The sequence below is a fragment of the Cygnus olor genome, chromosome 4 (assembly GCF_009769625.2).
Source record: "Cygnus olor isolate bCygOlo1 chromosome 4, bCygOlo1.pri.v2, whole genome shotgun sequence".
NCBI lineage: Eukaryota > Metazoa > Chordata > Aves > Anseriformes > Anatidae > Cygnus > Cygnus olor.
Window position 1 is genome coordinate 460,894 of NC_049172.1, and position 18,266 is coordinate 479,159.

The following is an 18,266-nucleotide window of genomic DNA, read 5'->3' on the forward strand; positions in this document are numbered from 1 at the left end:
ATATCTTGCTGAAACATCCCCGGCTATCACATGGACAATCTTCTCTGACCATCTTACTTCTGCTGCATGACCTGCAAGGGACAGACCTGGCACGAGGGTTACTGGGTTGCACAGGTCCTTGCAGTACCATTTCCTCAAGCCAGTATTAATGCGAACTGCCAACAGAATGTGCGATAAAAACACTCAGTGTTTTTATCTTGGAAAAGTAAATTTAAGAATAAAATTCTTAATAAAAATAAATAAAAATATTAATAAAAAGAATAAAAAGACAAGGGGTAGGACCTATTAGTGTAATTCCAAAATTAGCATATGAACCAAAGCCAGCAGCCTTTCTCCTTAAAACCTTCTTCCAAGTCCCCAAATCACTGCAGCCGATTTTCCCGTCCTGCTTTGTGTTATCAGGTAATTACATTAATGTGGCAAATGGAAGCACCACATAGGGATCATGTCTACAAGCTGCCAAGACAAAATAACCATCCCTGTCCTGATGATGAAGGCCCTGCAACCCAACTACATGTGATGAGACCTTCGTTACCCACTCCTCTTTCAAGGTGACAGGGGCAGAGAATTACCCCATGAGAGCGGAGGAATTCAGTGTTTTTTCCCTGCTGCCCTGCTCCAGCTGTCATGGCGAGGCAGATGTTCACACTGTTTGACTTTATTACAGCACAGCCAAATCAAATGCACGGCCACTGCTTCCTCAGATGTCTATATTTCATTTAAACTGGGATAAAGCAAAGAAACTGGAATATTGTCTCATCGTGCATTCTAAATCAGCCAGGGTAGAAAATAATGGGGAGTTAATCAGATCACTGAAACTCTAATTCACTTGGTATTGATCGGGCAGATTCCTAATGGGACGGCAGACCAATTTCAAATTACAGTAAGCTGACTTATCCTGGAATACCAATGAGCAGCTCCCACGAGGAGCCTGGGCAGACCATGGGCTCTCCTCTTGTTATGGCACACGCTCGACCGAATGCATGAATGTATAATAGGATGCGGCATTTAGCTAATTAATAGGAGATTGATGAAAGGTGCAGTTTTGAAAGCAGAAATCTCACTTGAATAAACGTGGGATGAAAGCCCCAGCAGGAATTAGGGACGCAGAGCCTTAGAAACAATTATAAGAAAGAGGAGGTGAGCTAATGGAAGGTAATGCAATTAAACTAGGCTTTTCATTATATTAATCAGAGGCTTCATCGCCGAGATCTAATATATGCAGCATTTAATTCTGCACTGCCGTTATTTATTATTTATTTACAAAATGCTTTACATTTTGACCATGATGTCACGGAGCATCTGTACCAAGCAGGATGCCTGGGAGCAGGGGGTGGCAGGGACAGGTGACTTGCACACAGCCACGCTCCCAGGTCAGCGCTCCTTCCTTGGGGAGCCATCCTCCAGCAAATCCCACAGTCCTCAGGCAGCAGTGGTGTTCAGGGGCAGCTGCGGTGGTGTTTTTTTGTTTCCTTTCCTGAGCTACTGGATGGAAATGGTTACCTTGGCTGGTATGCTCTTCAGAGCAGGGGAGGTCTTTGTCCCACTGGGGATGCTACTACAGGAGGCTGACTGCTAGAAGACATTTCTTGCACTTGCTTTCTCTCAAAAAAGTGTTTCCCTCTCAAACAGTGTTTGTATACTGAAGATCATATACCACTCATCTACACCTCTGACTAGTGCTCGCTGCCCGTTTTTCATATTGTAAGTCAAAGCTACATCAGCACTTTCGTTTCGAACACACATGCAAAGACCTTGTTGCTCACTAATGCCTGTGCAGAAGAACAGCAATACCTGCTGAAGGAACTGCTGCAGTAGTGGGCACTGACTTTTGCCCCAAGATGCAGGGTTTAGCATGGCTTGTCTTGCTCAAGGAACTCATTGCAGGTAACAAACGTGCCTTGGCTCTGCGTAGCGTGCTCACTTACGTTCTCACAGCAGTCAATGCTGAGCATGTGCAGCTGACCAGGCAGCTTTCTGAAAAGGGGGCCCGTTCTGAAGGCACACCGACAGTCCCAGGGTGTCATGGGAATGGAAACTAACGGCTGGACTTGCTCTGCTGAACACATACAGCTTTCACTGTCAGGGATACGCAGACGTAGCCCTCCCCATGGAGGTGCATTACAGAAGCTGAGAACAAGCTCATGAAGTGCTACGTGGGCAGGGCTCACCGTTTGGAGGCACTGCTATGTACTGAGAGCCACAGCGCTGCAGGGACAATGCAGACTTGATGATGAGAGCAAATATTTTTGCCTGTAATAATGTAAATTATTATGACAAAGGAATATAGTGTTCATTTTCAATTACTGCCTCATCTGCCTAGAACACTAATCCTGATTCCTGAAAATATCCATTATTCAGATTAATATTTTCAAGTACTTATAAACAACCGATGTTTAAGCTATGAGTACTTCACAAAACGTTCACTTACAAATGCAGTCATCAAGCTGTGTGATGGGTTCCCTGAGTCACGGTGTGATTTCTACTCTCTGATTGAAGGCTTACAAGGATTTTCAGCCAAATGCTGTACCTGGGTAGTGATTTTTCAAGCACATTCACACAAGAATTCATTAAACTGTGTGGAGATGCCTAGCAGCCATCCAAATCTGGCATGTCATAGCCTACCTCCTGTCATGTACTGCACGAGGCCCATGTCACCCCTTGTGTGAACAGCACCGCTTCCCAGAGGGGAACACGTCCCTCCGTCCCCATGCGACAGGACAGTAGATGGGAGCAATACAAAGCTGCAGCTGCACCAGGGCTCCAGCAGAGAGGATGGTCCAGACAGATCATATCCCTTTTGGAAGTGGATTTAGTTTGCTGGTCTCCTCTGGGCCCACAAAAGATACTGTAAATATGAAATAAATATATGCATACGCAGTACTGAAGACATATATCAGCACAACATGCGGTAGTCCTTTGTGGTAAACTTAATGGTCACAATTAATTTCCTGTTTTAATCCTATATTTTCACCTGCTGGGAGTTGCCTGTTGAGCCCAGTCACACCGAACCATTTTATGGTTTGCCCTCAGACTGGTGCATCAAAGTACATCATTCAAGGCTTCTCTAACACTCAGGCCTTTAGCTGAAGCAAAGGAAAAAAACAAAAAAAGCTCCCCATTTTTGGAGGCACTTTTGCACCCTCCTTTGGCATGTTGGGTGGAAGTACTATACCAGGACAAAAGCATTCATTTCAAAAAACAAACAAACAAACAAACAACAACAACAACAACAAAAAAAAAAACAGGAACATCATTGTTGAGCTAACATTCAGCTTAACATGGAGGGTTCCTCAGGGCTTTCCCCAGGCTGGTTTGACTCTGGCCAGCAAGCTTTCATTTAGATTTCAGGGCTGAAAGCAGCCTGCTTTTTAGCAGGTATTAAAGTTGTTAGATTTGGATTATTCTCATTAGTTGAAGAAGGCATTTACTCATTCCCACAGTATTATTCAAGCTTATTTAGTATTTCCTCCTCTCCTTCCACCCTCTTATCATTTGCTGAACATTGCAAGGAGTTTATGAATATACATGAACACATATGCATTTGGTGACAGTTTTTCAATAAAACATTAGAGAACACCATCCCAAACCGCTGGGCAATAGCTAAAGCATTCCTCCTTGGGGTCAAAGCAGCAGGGTGAATGGAGCTAAGCCAATGGTGCCTGTTTTTGAGCTAACTGACCATTAATGGAATAGACGTTTCCAACCAGCTCTGCTCTGCAGCCACCAACACCCTCACTACTGCTGCAAAGCTGCAAAATATCCATGGCTCAACAGAAAGGATTCAGAGATGGAAGAGCAAGAAGCCCGGAACAGCAAGTAGGATTTTTCTCAGGATCCCTTGGCAAGGTTTGCTGTAAAGGAACAGCTCCTGCCAAAACAAACACCCTCCCCCCTGCAGTGCAGGAAAAGAAGAAAATCTTTACTGAGGACAGACTTTTCCTACAGCAAGACTGACCTTTTAGTCTGTAATTGATGGGCTAAGAGAAAGGTTGGAGAGAATGCCACTGCATTTACAGGGTTTCACGGCATCCTCATAAACTTAACTGAGGGTATTGATTGCTCTACTCCAGGAAGCCCTGGTGGAGATGCATTGCTAGGCTTCAGCTGATGCTGTTTTTTGTAAAGCTATATATCAGCTAGAAATTGTTATTGATAGATGTTTTAGAAAGGCAGCCATGTTTTCTGAATTGCGCAACCAGGTACACATAATCTGAGCTATTGCTGATTATTGCTGTTAGGATAAACCTAACTGTTGCTGATGGGCATCTGCTCATACTCATGACTGAAAACCAGCATGGAATAAAGGGAATAAACCTTTCAGCCCAGGAAGTGGCATTCTTTTTTTCCATAACACAAATGTGCAGAAGGGGAGCATTTAATGCTTCATGTTGCCGTCCAATTACGGGGTTTAGGAACAGCTCATCAGGTGGAAGAGCAGGTGCTTCTCTGGGCAAAGCCCAGTGCTGTTTCATACAGCCAATGTATGAAATTTCAATTTCAAACAGTTTCAAATACAGTCCAAGGGGTCACACATCATCCACAGACCATCTTTACTGTTATTGTGATTTGAACCAGCAATATTCAAATTCCTTATTCTACATGTGAGACAAGAGGGGATAAAAGGAGTGATACCATACTTCCAAAGCATGAGCTTGTTTGGGGAAGGGGCACAGTTTTTGGAGAACCGATCTTGCACATTGCTAGGACAGCAGCAGTGGGAGGAGACCCAAGCTCATGCTCTTCTCTTTTTTGGGTGCTTTGGGAGGCCCTCTGATTTGCAATATCTCACATTGCTTCCTCTGGAACAAGAAATGCACCAGAGCCCACCACTTTATCTCTGCCTGAGCAGTCACCAGCTAATTAGTTGATCCTATCTTAAATGTCATCCCCTGTTTACCTGTTACATCTTACCAGAAGGTATTTGAAGCTACTCCAGGAGGTATTCCAGAAGCTATTCCAGAAGTTGGACTCGATGATCCTTATGGGTCCCTTCCAACTTGGGATATTCTATGATTTGGGTAGCCTGATGACCTTGCTTTCAAACTTCTCTAAGGTCTAATGCAAGAGGTATTTTTACTGCAGCATGTGACCTCAATACCCAGATTTAGGTCTTTTTGTTCTGTTTGTTTGTGTTTTTGTTGTTTTTTTTTGTTTTTAAATCCCAGTATTTTTGTGTATTTGTTTTTAGACATGTAGCTCTTTGTGTCTTCCGCTGACATTACAGCTCCCACACTCAAGTGGTTAGCTAAAATGCTCAGCTGAAACTGGGGCATGTTCAAAGTGAACTACAGACCTCCTAAGAGGTGGAAAAAACAGAAGAGAAATAAAAGCCACATTCATTTTCAAACAGTTTCACCTGAATTTCCTCAGCATTTGTGTTGTCCCCTCCCATTTTAAGACATTTTAAGGCATCGCTCATCTTGATACAACTAGTACTTACACTTGCAACTGAATAGTACAGCAGGATTGTTTTTCTGGCTTTGCTACACACATGAATTTACCTATGCTTCTTGGATCCTTGTATGCATCAAAGGACAGATGAAACACAGCTCTGTCCCCTCCTAAGCTGAGTGCTTTCTACTGCCACAACTGAGTTCTGTGCATGCCAGATCTTCATGTCAGAGCAAAGATGCACTGCAACATCAATTGCCACTGCCTCCCACTACCTGCATCCACGCACACTTACATCCAAGTATTGATTTCCAGAATTTCTCCAAGGAATGCCAAAAATAATAAACAAAAAATAAATCAAAAGCAAAAGCCTCTTTCCATTATGTATTAAATATCCTTCCATGAAGTTAGAACAAATAGGAGATGTATATAGAGTACAATGGAGACATAAATCTAGTGTCATAGTAATCGATTTCTGCCTTGTTCTTTTATTTCCAGTAAATAATGATCTTCAGATTTTTCATGGTGGCACTACAGTAAAGTCTGCTAAGGGAACACAGGCAGCGTTTCATCTTTGCTGCAGCCAACAATAATGCCACTCTAAAATCATTACAGTCACTTATTTCCTGTAGCACTCTGGTAACAACATTTAGCAGGATCAAAGGAAATTTACAGAAGGTATCCCCCCTTCACTAACCTTCATACAATCATGTAAATGATCAATAACGCATTTTGTATTGTTCAGCAGCGTTAGGAAAGCACAGTTTTCTGCAGAAAATCATTCAGCCATACATTTTTTCTGGGCCTTCAGCTTTCTAAAGAATCCCCCTGGAAACTATAAGCACTATTCAGGCCTGGTTGAATCAGTCATATTCAGAGATACTTTTTGTATGTTAATTAAAGAAACTTCCGTAAACAACCATATTTCCACAAGAACATTCACACTTATTTATTGCTAGTGCTGTGCAGAGCCTTGGCGTTGTTTTCTGTATTCAGACTCTGAAGTAGGTTTTTCACTTTGTGCATCATCAAATGAGGCTATCAAGCCATAAAATGCCAATAAATTAATTAAATAGCAACCACGGGTTCATATTTACATCCTTCAAAACAACGAAAATCAGGAATCTCAATGTACCAAATAAGTAAATTACTTGCAAGTCATTGGATGATTAATACAGACATTATTTCTCTACTGTGTAACAATGGGTAGCAAAACATCATCCTCACACACCAACAAGTTGACACAACTAAATAAAAGAAAAGCCCTGCACTATTCATGCCCAATGCAACCAAATGCACTCCAGGATAGCTGCTCATCACTTCAGTCACCATAAAGAGCAAGTAGAATTCATCTCATTTAGGTTGGCATGGCAAAACCAGAAACATTTTTAATGTTTCTGGCCTGCTTCCACGTTTAGTGTGGACAACTGGGCAAGAGAAGCTTTTGTGTGGAATAATAATTTTCATTAGACTGATGTATTTTGAAGAAGGCGTATGACTTTACGATACTCTTCCCGACTTCACATTCTGATCTGATCTGAGGAAAAAGCACATTTTCTCTGATTGCTGTGATTTTTCCCACTTATAATTGTTCATTGATTAAAGATAATATTTCCAGTTAGAAGACTCCTTCTTTTGTACCCAGAAATATACTTGGGGGATTACAACGTAGGCATCCAACTCTGGACAGTGAATCTTTAGGTGGACTTATCCCCTAAGCAGGGGAAGCGCACGGCATGTAGCACCTACTCCACCCAGTCTTCTACTGCTGTGGTTTTGCTCTTGTCCTTTTGAGCACACTGTAGTAGTGAAACAATGGAAGCAGTTTAATTTACAAACTACCCAGCCCACACACTATGGAGCGAACAGCTTTGCATACATAGGAGACAAGCTGCACTGAAATGCAGTAGTCTGTTTGGGGGCTATTGATCTCAGAGACAGGATCCACCCTTTAATACAACAAAGGATGCACAGACTACGCACAGAGCCACGCTGAAATGAAGGCACCAGATCAGGGCCGAGCAGCTGATAGCCAAGTTGTCTGCCTGACGTTTTAGCCACGCTCTCACCTGTTTTATTTGATCACTACAACCATTTAGATTCCAGTACAGTTTCTCAAAGCAGACCCATTTCACCCTCTTACAGTGTCCTTTTCTTGAAGGTCTTTGTCCAGGGAACAGCTGTATTAGATCAGATGAATGGGAAGGTGACGGCTGGGTTTGCTCCCCCACCAGTAAGCACAAGTAAGGAACAGCCACCGGTGGCGATGCACGCCTTGGGAGCTCTTAGTGAAGAGACAGAAGCTCTCTGAACAGGTTAGCATTGCAGAAACAGGAACCACTAAACACCTAAGAGTGCCATGTTAGCTCCTCATTGGTTTGACAATAATTGTCACAAACAGAATTTGTTTATAGATGTTGGAGGTTTCTCCTGAAACAAAGGAGAACTCAAGATGCTGAGCAGTCCCAAACTAAAAGGATTTAAACATTTAATCTTAAAGAGATGCTCCTGAGTTTCAGGCTAAAACAGTTTATAAAGGTCATGAAAAATTAACTTATCTTGCTGACTGAAGCTTTTTTAATGCACTCCAAGTTACAAAGGAATCACAGCTGGAGCCTTTAGGCCAATGGTGTACTATATTTTTCTCCCATTAGCAAGGACAGCAAATATCCTCCACATTTGGATTTTACCACTGCATTCATTCCCAATTCATTAGTCTTCGTGTCTGAATAAAAAAAAAAAAAGAAAAGGCATGGAGCTAGCTGGGGAGATGTATTTTGTACCTGTTTCACTGAATACCCTTGCAGTTGTTTGCCACAATAATTTAATATGAAAACTTCTGAGGGAAAAAATGATTCCTTAGCCCAAGGCAAGTTCTTTCTCAGCTCTAGAAACCAGTCTTTGGTTTGGCATGCTAAAGACCACCTCAAAAAAAAGCTAGACAGATGATGCTCTGTCTGCAGTAAGAAGTTTGGTTACGGGGACACAGATCAACCAGCTGCACCAGCACGTGCCCGTACATGCATCGCTGAGATGCTGCATGCGGAAGCTCGGGGGCCTAGGGGCCCACATTGGGATGTTTTCTGTTTTCAAGGTTCCCAGCTTAGAGCCAACTTATTAGAAATGACATCCCTAAACTATATCGTCTTTCATACAGAAAATTCAAAAGCAAGTCAGACCTTCCAAGGATGTTATTAAGGTTGTTCTTTGAAGTAAATTGAATTCTCCCCATTTGTATTAAGAGCGAGAGCCTTTGCTGCTTTATATTACATTAGCAGGTAGTGGATAAAACTGGAGGTTTTTTTTCTATGTTACCTTTTTAAGCTGCATTTTTCCCATACCTTGATTAAAATACATTCCCACCATCGGCATTATTTATTACATATTCAATCAAGACAAGGGTCACCACTCACATCCTCCCTTAACCACGATGATGACAAACAGAAATCTGACACAGTGCTGATCTCTAATTGCATTACAAGATCCTAGATCAAGCTTCCTTTTCCTCTGAACCAGAACTTTTACTCTTGCGGAGGAAGGGTTATTGTGTGGGCCCTTACCAAAGGGTGCTCTTGTCAAAGCCCAGATGCCAAACTCTTACCTTTTAAAACCATAACAAACAAAGAAAAAAAAAAAAAAGGAGAAAAGAGAGGCGAGCTAACAAAGGAACCTGGAAGTGCATAGACATGGCCTGCCTCTCCAACACCTTCAAAATGTTTGACAGGTTGAATTTCAAAACTGACCGTTCCAGAGGCTTTACACACAGCTGTCTCAGACACCTCACCATACAAGCCATGGGTTGTGTGACGCCCCTTGGATAAAAGACTGGAGAATGGGTAGGTGCTGCAATGATCTCTGAAAGCACATTGAAGAGTCAGGGATGTCCAGGTATCCCAGTTATGAACTAGATGGTATATTCAAACTATCCTAAAGCAACATAACTTTTATTTACTCCTAAAAGGCTCTATTAACAATAAAACTTTGGATGTTTGTGAATAATACTTTCTATAAAATACAAAACCACACTTTAAGGTAGGTCTTTCAAGATGACAGCATTATCTTAAAGGGCAGCCAAATGACAATCATAAGGTTTTTAATTAAATTGGGCCATACCCAATTAGACCAGATGTTCATCTAAACCTGTGCCTGACAATGGCCGGCAGAGATATTTATGGGAAAATGGATAAGTCGGGATGAACGTATGCTGTATCAGGACAATGGACTGAGTGCAAATGCACCATTTCCAAATTGTGCATCATCCCCAGTGCAAGAGCAATGAAGTTTTACTGGCAGCAAAAGCCCAAGCCCTGCTTAGAACTAACTCTGCTAATCCACGTTCTCTGTAACAGCCCTCAAAGAATTTGGCAACATGTTCCAAATCTACCTTACTGGGACTTACGGACAGGTAGAAAGTAAAAAATGTTCGAATACTGATTTTCATAAAAATTGGCAGCCTGTTTTTCCACAAATGGTATTATCCATAGTACAAACTGTAAAAATTAAGAGCTCCAATTGATTTCAAGATCTACTCTTTGGTGCATTATAAAGTTGGAAAAGCCTGATGCAAAACACTTTTCTCATTTTATAATGCTGGGTATGTGACATACTCTGGGCTGGATTTTATTTCTTCTTACTCAATTAAGGCTAGTAAAAGTATTTTAAAATTATGCATTTTTTTTTTTACCCATAACTCAGCCCTTATTTCAAAGGAAACAGACCACAAAGTCAGTCCCAGTTGGATGGTGAGGGTGACGATCCTTTTTTACTGGTGACTTAAAATTCCTTTCTCCAGCAGATCTCTTCATTTCTACAATGGACCTCATCAGTCATAATTAGCAACACATTCCAGGCCCCCTAGTGAAATCCAGTGTTATGCTTCCCCTCGACACAGGTGTTGTTACATGTTCTGCTTCACCAGTGCTTTCAAGCAGGCATAGGCCCTCATACAGTGTGCTTTATCCAATGCTCAGTTTTCAGATCAAAAGGCAAGATCTACCTGCAATAAACAAACTGGCTCTTTGTTCTCATGAAGCATCCTTTGAAGAACACACTGATACCAGCAGATTAAAACCTTTAACAATGTAGGCAAAGATTTTGCATCACACTGACAGAAGGAAGGGTGATTCTGGGTATATGGGAGTATCATATGGAATACTTAAGGCTGGGAAGAGTTGCCCAAGGTTTCTAGAGCCCATTGTGGGCACAGAGCACAGCATCCAGACCTCAGCGTGGCTGGTCTGGGACAGGTACGTAATTTCTCTTCCCTGGTACCATTAGCCATTAACAAATGTACCCACAGCTAAGGTGTACAGAGCCCCAAGATTTGATATCAAGTACCAAACACAAAAGGTCAATAGTGCAAGCAATGCTAAGAGCAGAAAGTGTTTTTCAGCAGTCAGAAGGACACTTAATTCACAGGATGCACAGAAAGACCATTTCTGATCCAACATATAGCTGACAGATCCTTGTTTTTATTTTTCCTATCCCATCTGTCCCATAAATTTGTCCATGCCCAGTTAATAGCCCATAATCCAGTCCTCTCCCACAGGTTGTATTTCCCTCCCTGAGCCTGTCCTACAACCCTACCTTGCCAAAGACTAAGGCCAAGGCAGCATCAGACGCCTCAGTCTTTTCCATAGTCTTCTTCACTTGTTGCCCACCTGACTCAGCTGGGAGCCCATGTTTTAGTTTTATCTCTTCACATCCCACACCAGTTTAAAATCCAATAGAGCCTTTGCATTACTAACTTTGCCCTGATAATTTTATTCTAGTTATCCTTTAGTAATTTTATGGGTGATGTCTTCCAGTAGCTCATCCTTATTTGTACCTCCCAAAGGCCTTTTTCTCCTCCCTCCTTTTAGTTTAAACAGGATTGCCCTGTTTAACCCTGCTGGCTGGCTGCCTTCCTCGCCTGCAGATTTTTGTGCACATGTGGATGAAAGGTTACTGTGCTTAGGGAAGACTGTCCTTGAAGATGGTTTCTCCTGGACACATTTACCCTACGGAGCAGCCTCCCATGGGATGCTGCCATGCAGATCCTTGGACAGTCAAAGTTTCCTGCCCCACAGTTGAGGCTTACCCTGCTCTTAGCCTGCCTTGCCCTACTGCGGGTCTTAACTCCACCACTTCTTGTCCCTGAGGCCAGCACTGCCATTGACTGCCACGTTCCCGGCCAGTTCCAGGTTGCTGCTGAGAAGATGGCCTCCTTCAGAAAAGAGAAGTTGGAAAAAATGGAGTTTTGATTTCCTGCTAGTTACTGATTGATCAAAGAAAACTGCGCTCTGCTTCTTGGGAACCAAATGGCAAAATTAAACCATATAATAAGCTGCTGAGAACTGTATGCCTTCTGCTAAAAATAAAAAAAAAATATATTAGGCATCCAGTATTATGTTATAAAATGAGGACAGTGTTTTTTCCAAGGTAATGTTATTGCATAAGTCTGAGTAAATAAAAGGAGGCCTCATTTCTGAAACTAAATGAAAGCAGGTTTACTAAAGTATTACCCATGCAGCCACTTACTGTAAAATCCTGTTTGGAGGAGAGGACATCATTCAATTGTAATCAAGACTGATAATATTAGATTGCTGATCTATTGATCAGTGAACTAATTGTAGATTTTCTTTTGATCTTAAGAGCTATTGCCGTCATGCTCTGTAATGTAACCTTGAGACCGGTAGATCTCAGAGGCAAATCCTCACCAATATACAGATAAAATGAATTCCTGTAGGGTACCACTTTGCAGCACCTACCGAGAAAGACAGATGAGCTCTTACACTTAACTGAGGTGGCAAAGAGGAGGATGCTTGAGAACCTGATGTATTTAGGTGAACAGAGAAGCCCCATCCCAATACAGCAAACACACAAGTACTATAAAAAAACCTTACTGGGTAGACAGAAACTCAGCATCTCAAACATTAGCCTCAAAGGTGATCTGCATTTCAGCTGAGTTTGTGAGGAGCAGTATTTACAGCTCCCTGGAGTAAAACAATAATCGCCACTATTAAGAAATCACGAACATGCATCTGTAATAAATAAATGGCAGTGCAGCACTGAATGGCCTGGCTGCATGAGGAAGTCCAGCAGATGGATCTGCACCGTGTTGAATGCAAATACATTTGCATGTTGAAGCCGAATACATTTGTTGCCTCCGAGTCACTTAACTTTGCTGACCCAGTCCATGCCCCCAAACACGCACATGGAAGGCAGCCTCTTTCCAAACAGGTTAAAAAGCCACCTAATCTTTTTCTTTCCATTTGCATATTTATTCCACGATCATCTTTGCTTTGCCCTGGTTTATTAGCCCTAGATCCTGCTACCCTCACCGCTCATCTAGGAGAAAAGTAAAAACAAAAAGCCTCCAACAATTCCATCTCAGCTCCTCGCAGACAACAGTGTATAAACAGCACTGGTGAATACTGGTTTGCCAAAATACAAGAAGGTCAGAAAAAACATTTTCTTTTGAAATGAAAAAAAGGAAGTAAAAGCTAAGAATTGTAATAACAGCCTTGACATGAGACCAACATAATACCAGCCTGAATTACACTTGGTACCAGACTCTCATTGGAAACCCTAGATTACTTTGTTCCTGTCCCTGACATAATATTCAAGACTGGGTTTATATTTGCACAGAATGGGGCTGTTCAGTAGAGTCCATGCAAATCAAACACTTGATTTATGCATCATTCCACTGGAGGGTGTAACATTAAATTTAATTTTGTAAGAAAAGCCTGAGGTGCCTCTATGCCTGGGGCTGACATTGTGAACTAGGGAGAAAGGTGCACAAGAATTCATTACTGTTTCCAATATGCGAAATGCAGCATTTGAATGAAACATTTGTCTCTTGTCAAAAGGGAGTAATGTCTGCTCTTTGTAAAAAATATTTCTCCCCCCACTTTGATTTTATCGCCAATTCAGCATATTGGGAGCTGAGGTTATAAGCATAGTTCAAACTTGTGATGATGGTGGGATGAATTACACAATGAAATGGAGGAACATTGGTTGAGCTGTAATGTGGCTGCAGAGCATAGATATCAATGGATAAACATTAATGCCTCTTGGTAGCAGCACTCATCAGAACAATTAACAAAACTGCTCTTTTTTTCTGACCTTACACACCAGATCCGTGGAGAAGCCTCCTGTCTGCTTGACAGACTCTTTACAGTTGCCTACACCTACTTTTACACATTAGTTCAAAAAACAAGCTTGGAAATATCAGGAAAAATTTTCCCAGGGAGCTCCACTCTGATGCCTAATCAAGTTAAATTGCCTGAACACTGCTGAAGAATTTTGACTGTCTTTCATCCTAGGCAGCATCTGAGAAGCTCCAGTTACAAGACTTTCCATCTCTTTTAGTTTACCTCTTAAAAGGTTCTCTGAAAAACTTTCCACATTTCAGATCTGGATAAATACAATATAGAGACAAAGATCTAAAAGCAGGGCAGGAACTAAGCATGGTCAGGATGCCAGCTAATCGTACACTGTAGCCTGGTGGTGTTGATACCCATCAATAAGAGGAATAGTAATCCTTCCTCTCAACCCCTTCTGTTTCCTCCCCATGCTTCCCTTGAGCAAGCTTGCACAACCTAGAGAGAGGGCAGGAGTTCTGCTGTTACTCGAGCATACCAGAGAAACTGAATTCAAGTATCCACTGGGCACTAGCAGTACGGTAATAGAAGTAATAGGCCACCCTGTTTTCCTTCCTAAAACACCATGCCAGCTAAACAATTTCTCATCAGACTTCTGGTACAGTCCACATCAAATGGTACTAGACCAAGCAACAGAGCCCTCTATAGCATTGTGCTCCAGACCAGAACCAGAAGTGAAAGGAAAGTTAGACAAGGCTCTTTGCCAGTACTGAAGGATGCTGGAATTTAGTTCTACTTGATTAAAGATGTACAGAGAAATGCAGTTATTTCATTTGCACACCCTGCTAAACCTGACACTCAGAGCAAGCATCTCTTGTTCCCTATTCCTCACCGTACACCACCAGCTATTCTACAGCTGAAGGTCTACACAAGGAAGAGCCAGGCATGATCTGACGAGCTGGATGCTGCTCCTTCACTAGGACATATTCAAGCAATCTAGCTCTCACTCAATTTTCCTGCAGCAAGCTGTAAGCATCTGTGTAGAATTAGAACTGAAAATCCAAATATAAGTCCTCACCAAGTAAAGCACCATATTTGCAAAGCATTTTGATGTGCATCTGGTTTGGGCAGAGATCTTTTTTTCTCCTTCAAAACGATTGGAGCAAAGGCTTTTGAGTGGTTTGCTTTCCAGGCCAAAACAATGCTTTGCTCCACAATCATCAGTATTTAAAGATAACCAAAACAAAATATTTTAGGGTCAACAGCAAGGTTTAGCATTTCCCACAGTTCACTGTAGGTTGGTATTCTGTTTCTGTAAGGACATTCGTATGCTGGGCCAACCCCAGAGAACTGCCCTGCTTTCACTGTCCAGGTGAGGAAGCCACCAAGCCCCTCCACTTCCCCACAGCCCTACTGCCATGACACACCTGCCCACACAGTCCTGCAAAATCACACTTTCAAGGTCACGCCGGAGCACTCCTGTCCCATGAGGCCACGCTTCTGCGTAAGTTGTATAGCTTGCCAAGCCTTGATAGACTCTTGATCTGAAATCTTGAAGCTATTTTCTTTGTTCAGCTAATGAACAGTATGGTGATGAATACACATAAGGCAAAATTGATCCACTTAATTCATCATTTGTAGATATGTATGGATTTAAGCCCTTTTAAATGGATTCTGGGATTAAACACCTATAGCTACATTTGCTAGCCATTCAAAAATACCTAAGGGCATTTTGGCAAGTTTGTCCCTTAATTTCTGAGATTCAAGGACTGGCCCCAGGTTTAGCATCTGCAGCTTTTTAAAGTGAGTTGTTTTGCTGGCTAGTTCAGTAGTGCTCGTTCATGCCAGCTGCGTCACTGTTTCCTGGGTAGCTCCAGCAGGTCCATCCCTGGAGGCTGCACCCAACTTAGAACTGCTCTGCAAACAACTTTGTGGGAGGAGATAAAAAAAATACAGAAAATCAACACCGCAACCCCAAACTTTAGAAGACAGGCAAGACAGTGTTAGCTAAGAACATAAGCCAAAAGACTGAGAACTAAGAAGTAGGACAACAGTCATTGGGGGTACAAATGTCATCACTAGCTTTGGATCCTATTAGCTCCGGTTATCTTTCAGTCCCCAATATCATGCCTTCAAGTGCCTTTCAGGTACCACTGAAACCTTGCTCAAAAACAGCAATGCAAGTCAATCTTACACAAAAGCTTATATCTATCTAGGAAATGTAATTCAAGAGCAAACACCACGCCTGTTATCTTGGGTATCTTGGGTAACTTTCTTTTTTATGTTTAGATGATTTGGTTGCCACCAAATCGCTGGTCCCCTGGTGATCTTCTATTTTCTTTGGTTTTTCACACTTGGAGTGTTTCCCTCTGTCCCTACCCTTTTCGATTTGCAGAAGCCTGCATAAGGAATTTAAACTTACCAACAGACTTAGCTTCCAAGTTGCTTTTTGCTTCTGTAAGTAGCTCTGCGGAGCACAGCTTGGAATCAACTACCTAAGTCCCAGCCAGGCTTCTGTGTGAGATCCATTCTGTCAGGTGCCTCCTTTGACACCAGTAAATGATTTTTGTATTGCCATACAGCACCAGGTCAGGCAAACTTCCTGATTACATTAAAATCAGTCATGATTTTCAACATTTGCTACTCACAAGCTGACATTAATACGTTAGGAATTGCTGTACTTGTCTTTATTAATTCAGTCACTTCAGTAAACTTTTCCCTTGCTAACTACTACCGTTACAAAAAAGGTTTAAAGCCATTTTTCCTCCAAATCTCTAACATTTATTGTCATGCAAGGCAAAAGCTTGTGATGCCTACCCTGCCCCTGGGAAGCCTAACAGCTACTGGGTTAAGAGCAGGTAAACAGCAGCCCTTGAAGTTAGCTTCTCAGACACGGGATATTCAAGCATCTATAGGAGATGCACATGGGAGGCTCAAGCACAGCCCATGTCAGATAAATTCAGATAAATTATTTTTTATATGTTCCACAAAAGCAGCAGACATGACCATCTGAAGCATGCCTAATTGAGGAAAACAGCTTGATTTCTAGCAGCATGCGTAAACAAAATAACCAGCTTGGATACATTGCTACTAGAGTTATTTCCTCTTGTTTGACTTGCTCAGATCCACACAGGGACTTTCTTCCCCTGTGGCCCCGATCCCAGACTCTGCAGCATTATTTGCCATTGCTCTATCCTCCCTGAAACCTTCTGGTTTGTGCTTCCTGCCTAGTCTTGAACAGTGTTAATTACCTTGGAGCCACAGATCCTGCTGGGCACTCACTCACTCCTCAGCAGCCAGCAGCTCCTCAGAAATACCTTCCCAGGCTTCTCCTACCAGTGTTTCAAACCATACCAAGCACTGTGCTGGCTTTGCATCATCCTACTTTCTTCATTCTAAGTCACATGCAAACAGCAAACACCAGTCTCACTGCAGTGTATCTTTCAACAGCGTCATCAAATGGATCTACAGTCAGCCCCCGTGAAGCTCTTGAAAAGAGCATTAGCAAGGCATTTTAAGGGCCCAACCCTTAAAAAGATAGCTGTGAGTTTGTGCTGACAGTAGTCTCTCCTTCAGAGATTTATTCTCCTGATAGAGTCATAAGAAAACAATAATATCACCTCTGAATATTGCTAGGCTAAGCAAGTCACGCTCTTCCAGTCCTCCCTGGGTTGAGAGTCAGATCAGTTCTTTAATCATCCCAAGCTCTCCTTTTTTGCACTTACTGCAAGTTCATCCTTTTTGCACTTCATGGTGAGGACAGCCTTCTGTTCTGTGCGAGCCCTCCCACGTACCTGATGCGACGGGACAGGGAGGGTACGTGCTGGCAAGATCACTGATGGCAACTGAGTGAGAGCCACCGACGAGCAATCCCTGGTGGGGAAAAGCCAGGCTGCCTTTCTCCAGTAGCACCACAACCACTTGCTTGGCCACCATGCACCTCTGCCATCCCATTCTCCTTTCTTCTCTGATTACTTCCCCTGTAGGAAACATGCTGTGCTTTGACAAATCAGTGACCAGCTACTGAGGACAGGTGCTGGGTTAGTTTGTTGATTTGGTTTTAGAACAAGAATATCCCTTTTGATTCCATTCAGCATCTTTCTTCCCATCTTCAGCTAGTTCTAGGTGAACAGCTTAGCCTGATGTAATGGAAACCACCGAAATCAAAGCTACCTGCTCTGAAGCAGCAAATAAAGACATTAAAGCTATGGTTATCCAATCACGCAGTACTTAGGCAAGGCACCAAAACAATCAAGTCCCCTATACCTAATGCACTACTCTCAGTCAGGATACAGTCAGATGTGTCTTTGCACCACCCTGAATGAATTCTGACAACTTTGCACCTATGTATATTTAGGAATAGCTTGAATATTGTTTCACTGCATCGTTATCTCACCGTACAAGGTAACCAATAATGTTATTCCTACTGTAACCTCTCATATAGAACGGGGCTTAATAGGTGCTGCTAATTTTGTTCCTGAGTGCGGTTTTTGGGTATACCAACTACATATATATGGCCTACAGATGGAGATACCTCTATTATCTACCTCCTAATGGAAACCCACGCGTTAGAAGCATGCTGGAATATTTCTGCATTGAACCACTTGGCAGTGAAAATATCCCCAGTTGTGACAAAGGAGGAAGTCAGAGGCACAACACAAGACATGGATCTTCTGATTCCTCACTGATCCTTTCACTTGTTTAACTTAGAAATGCATAATGATAATCACAAAACTATTTAGGAACCATGCTATTCAACCTATACATGGATTTAAGGTTAAGAGCAAT

General features: G+C 42.3%; 1 long non-coding RNA gene across 1 annotated transcript in view; it reads right to left on the reverse strand.

Moving 5' to 3' along the window:
• Window positions 1–17,381, reverse strand: part of LOC121069194 — a 127,216-nt gene extending 109,835 nt beyond the window's left edge. Inside the window, exon 1 of the long non-coding RNA XR_005819327.1 lies at window positions 17,273–17,381. This is a non-coding gene — a long non-coding RNA (uncharacterized LOC121069194). The remainder of the gene's footprint in view (window positions 1–17,272) is intronic.
• Window positions 17,382–18,266: the final 885 nt, after the last annotated feature.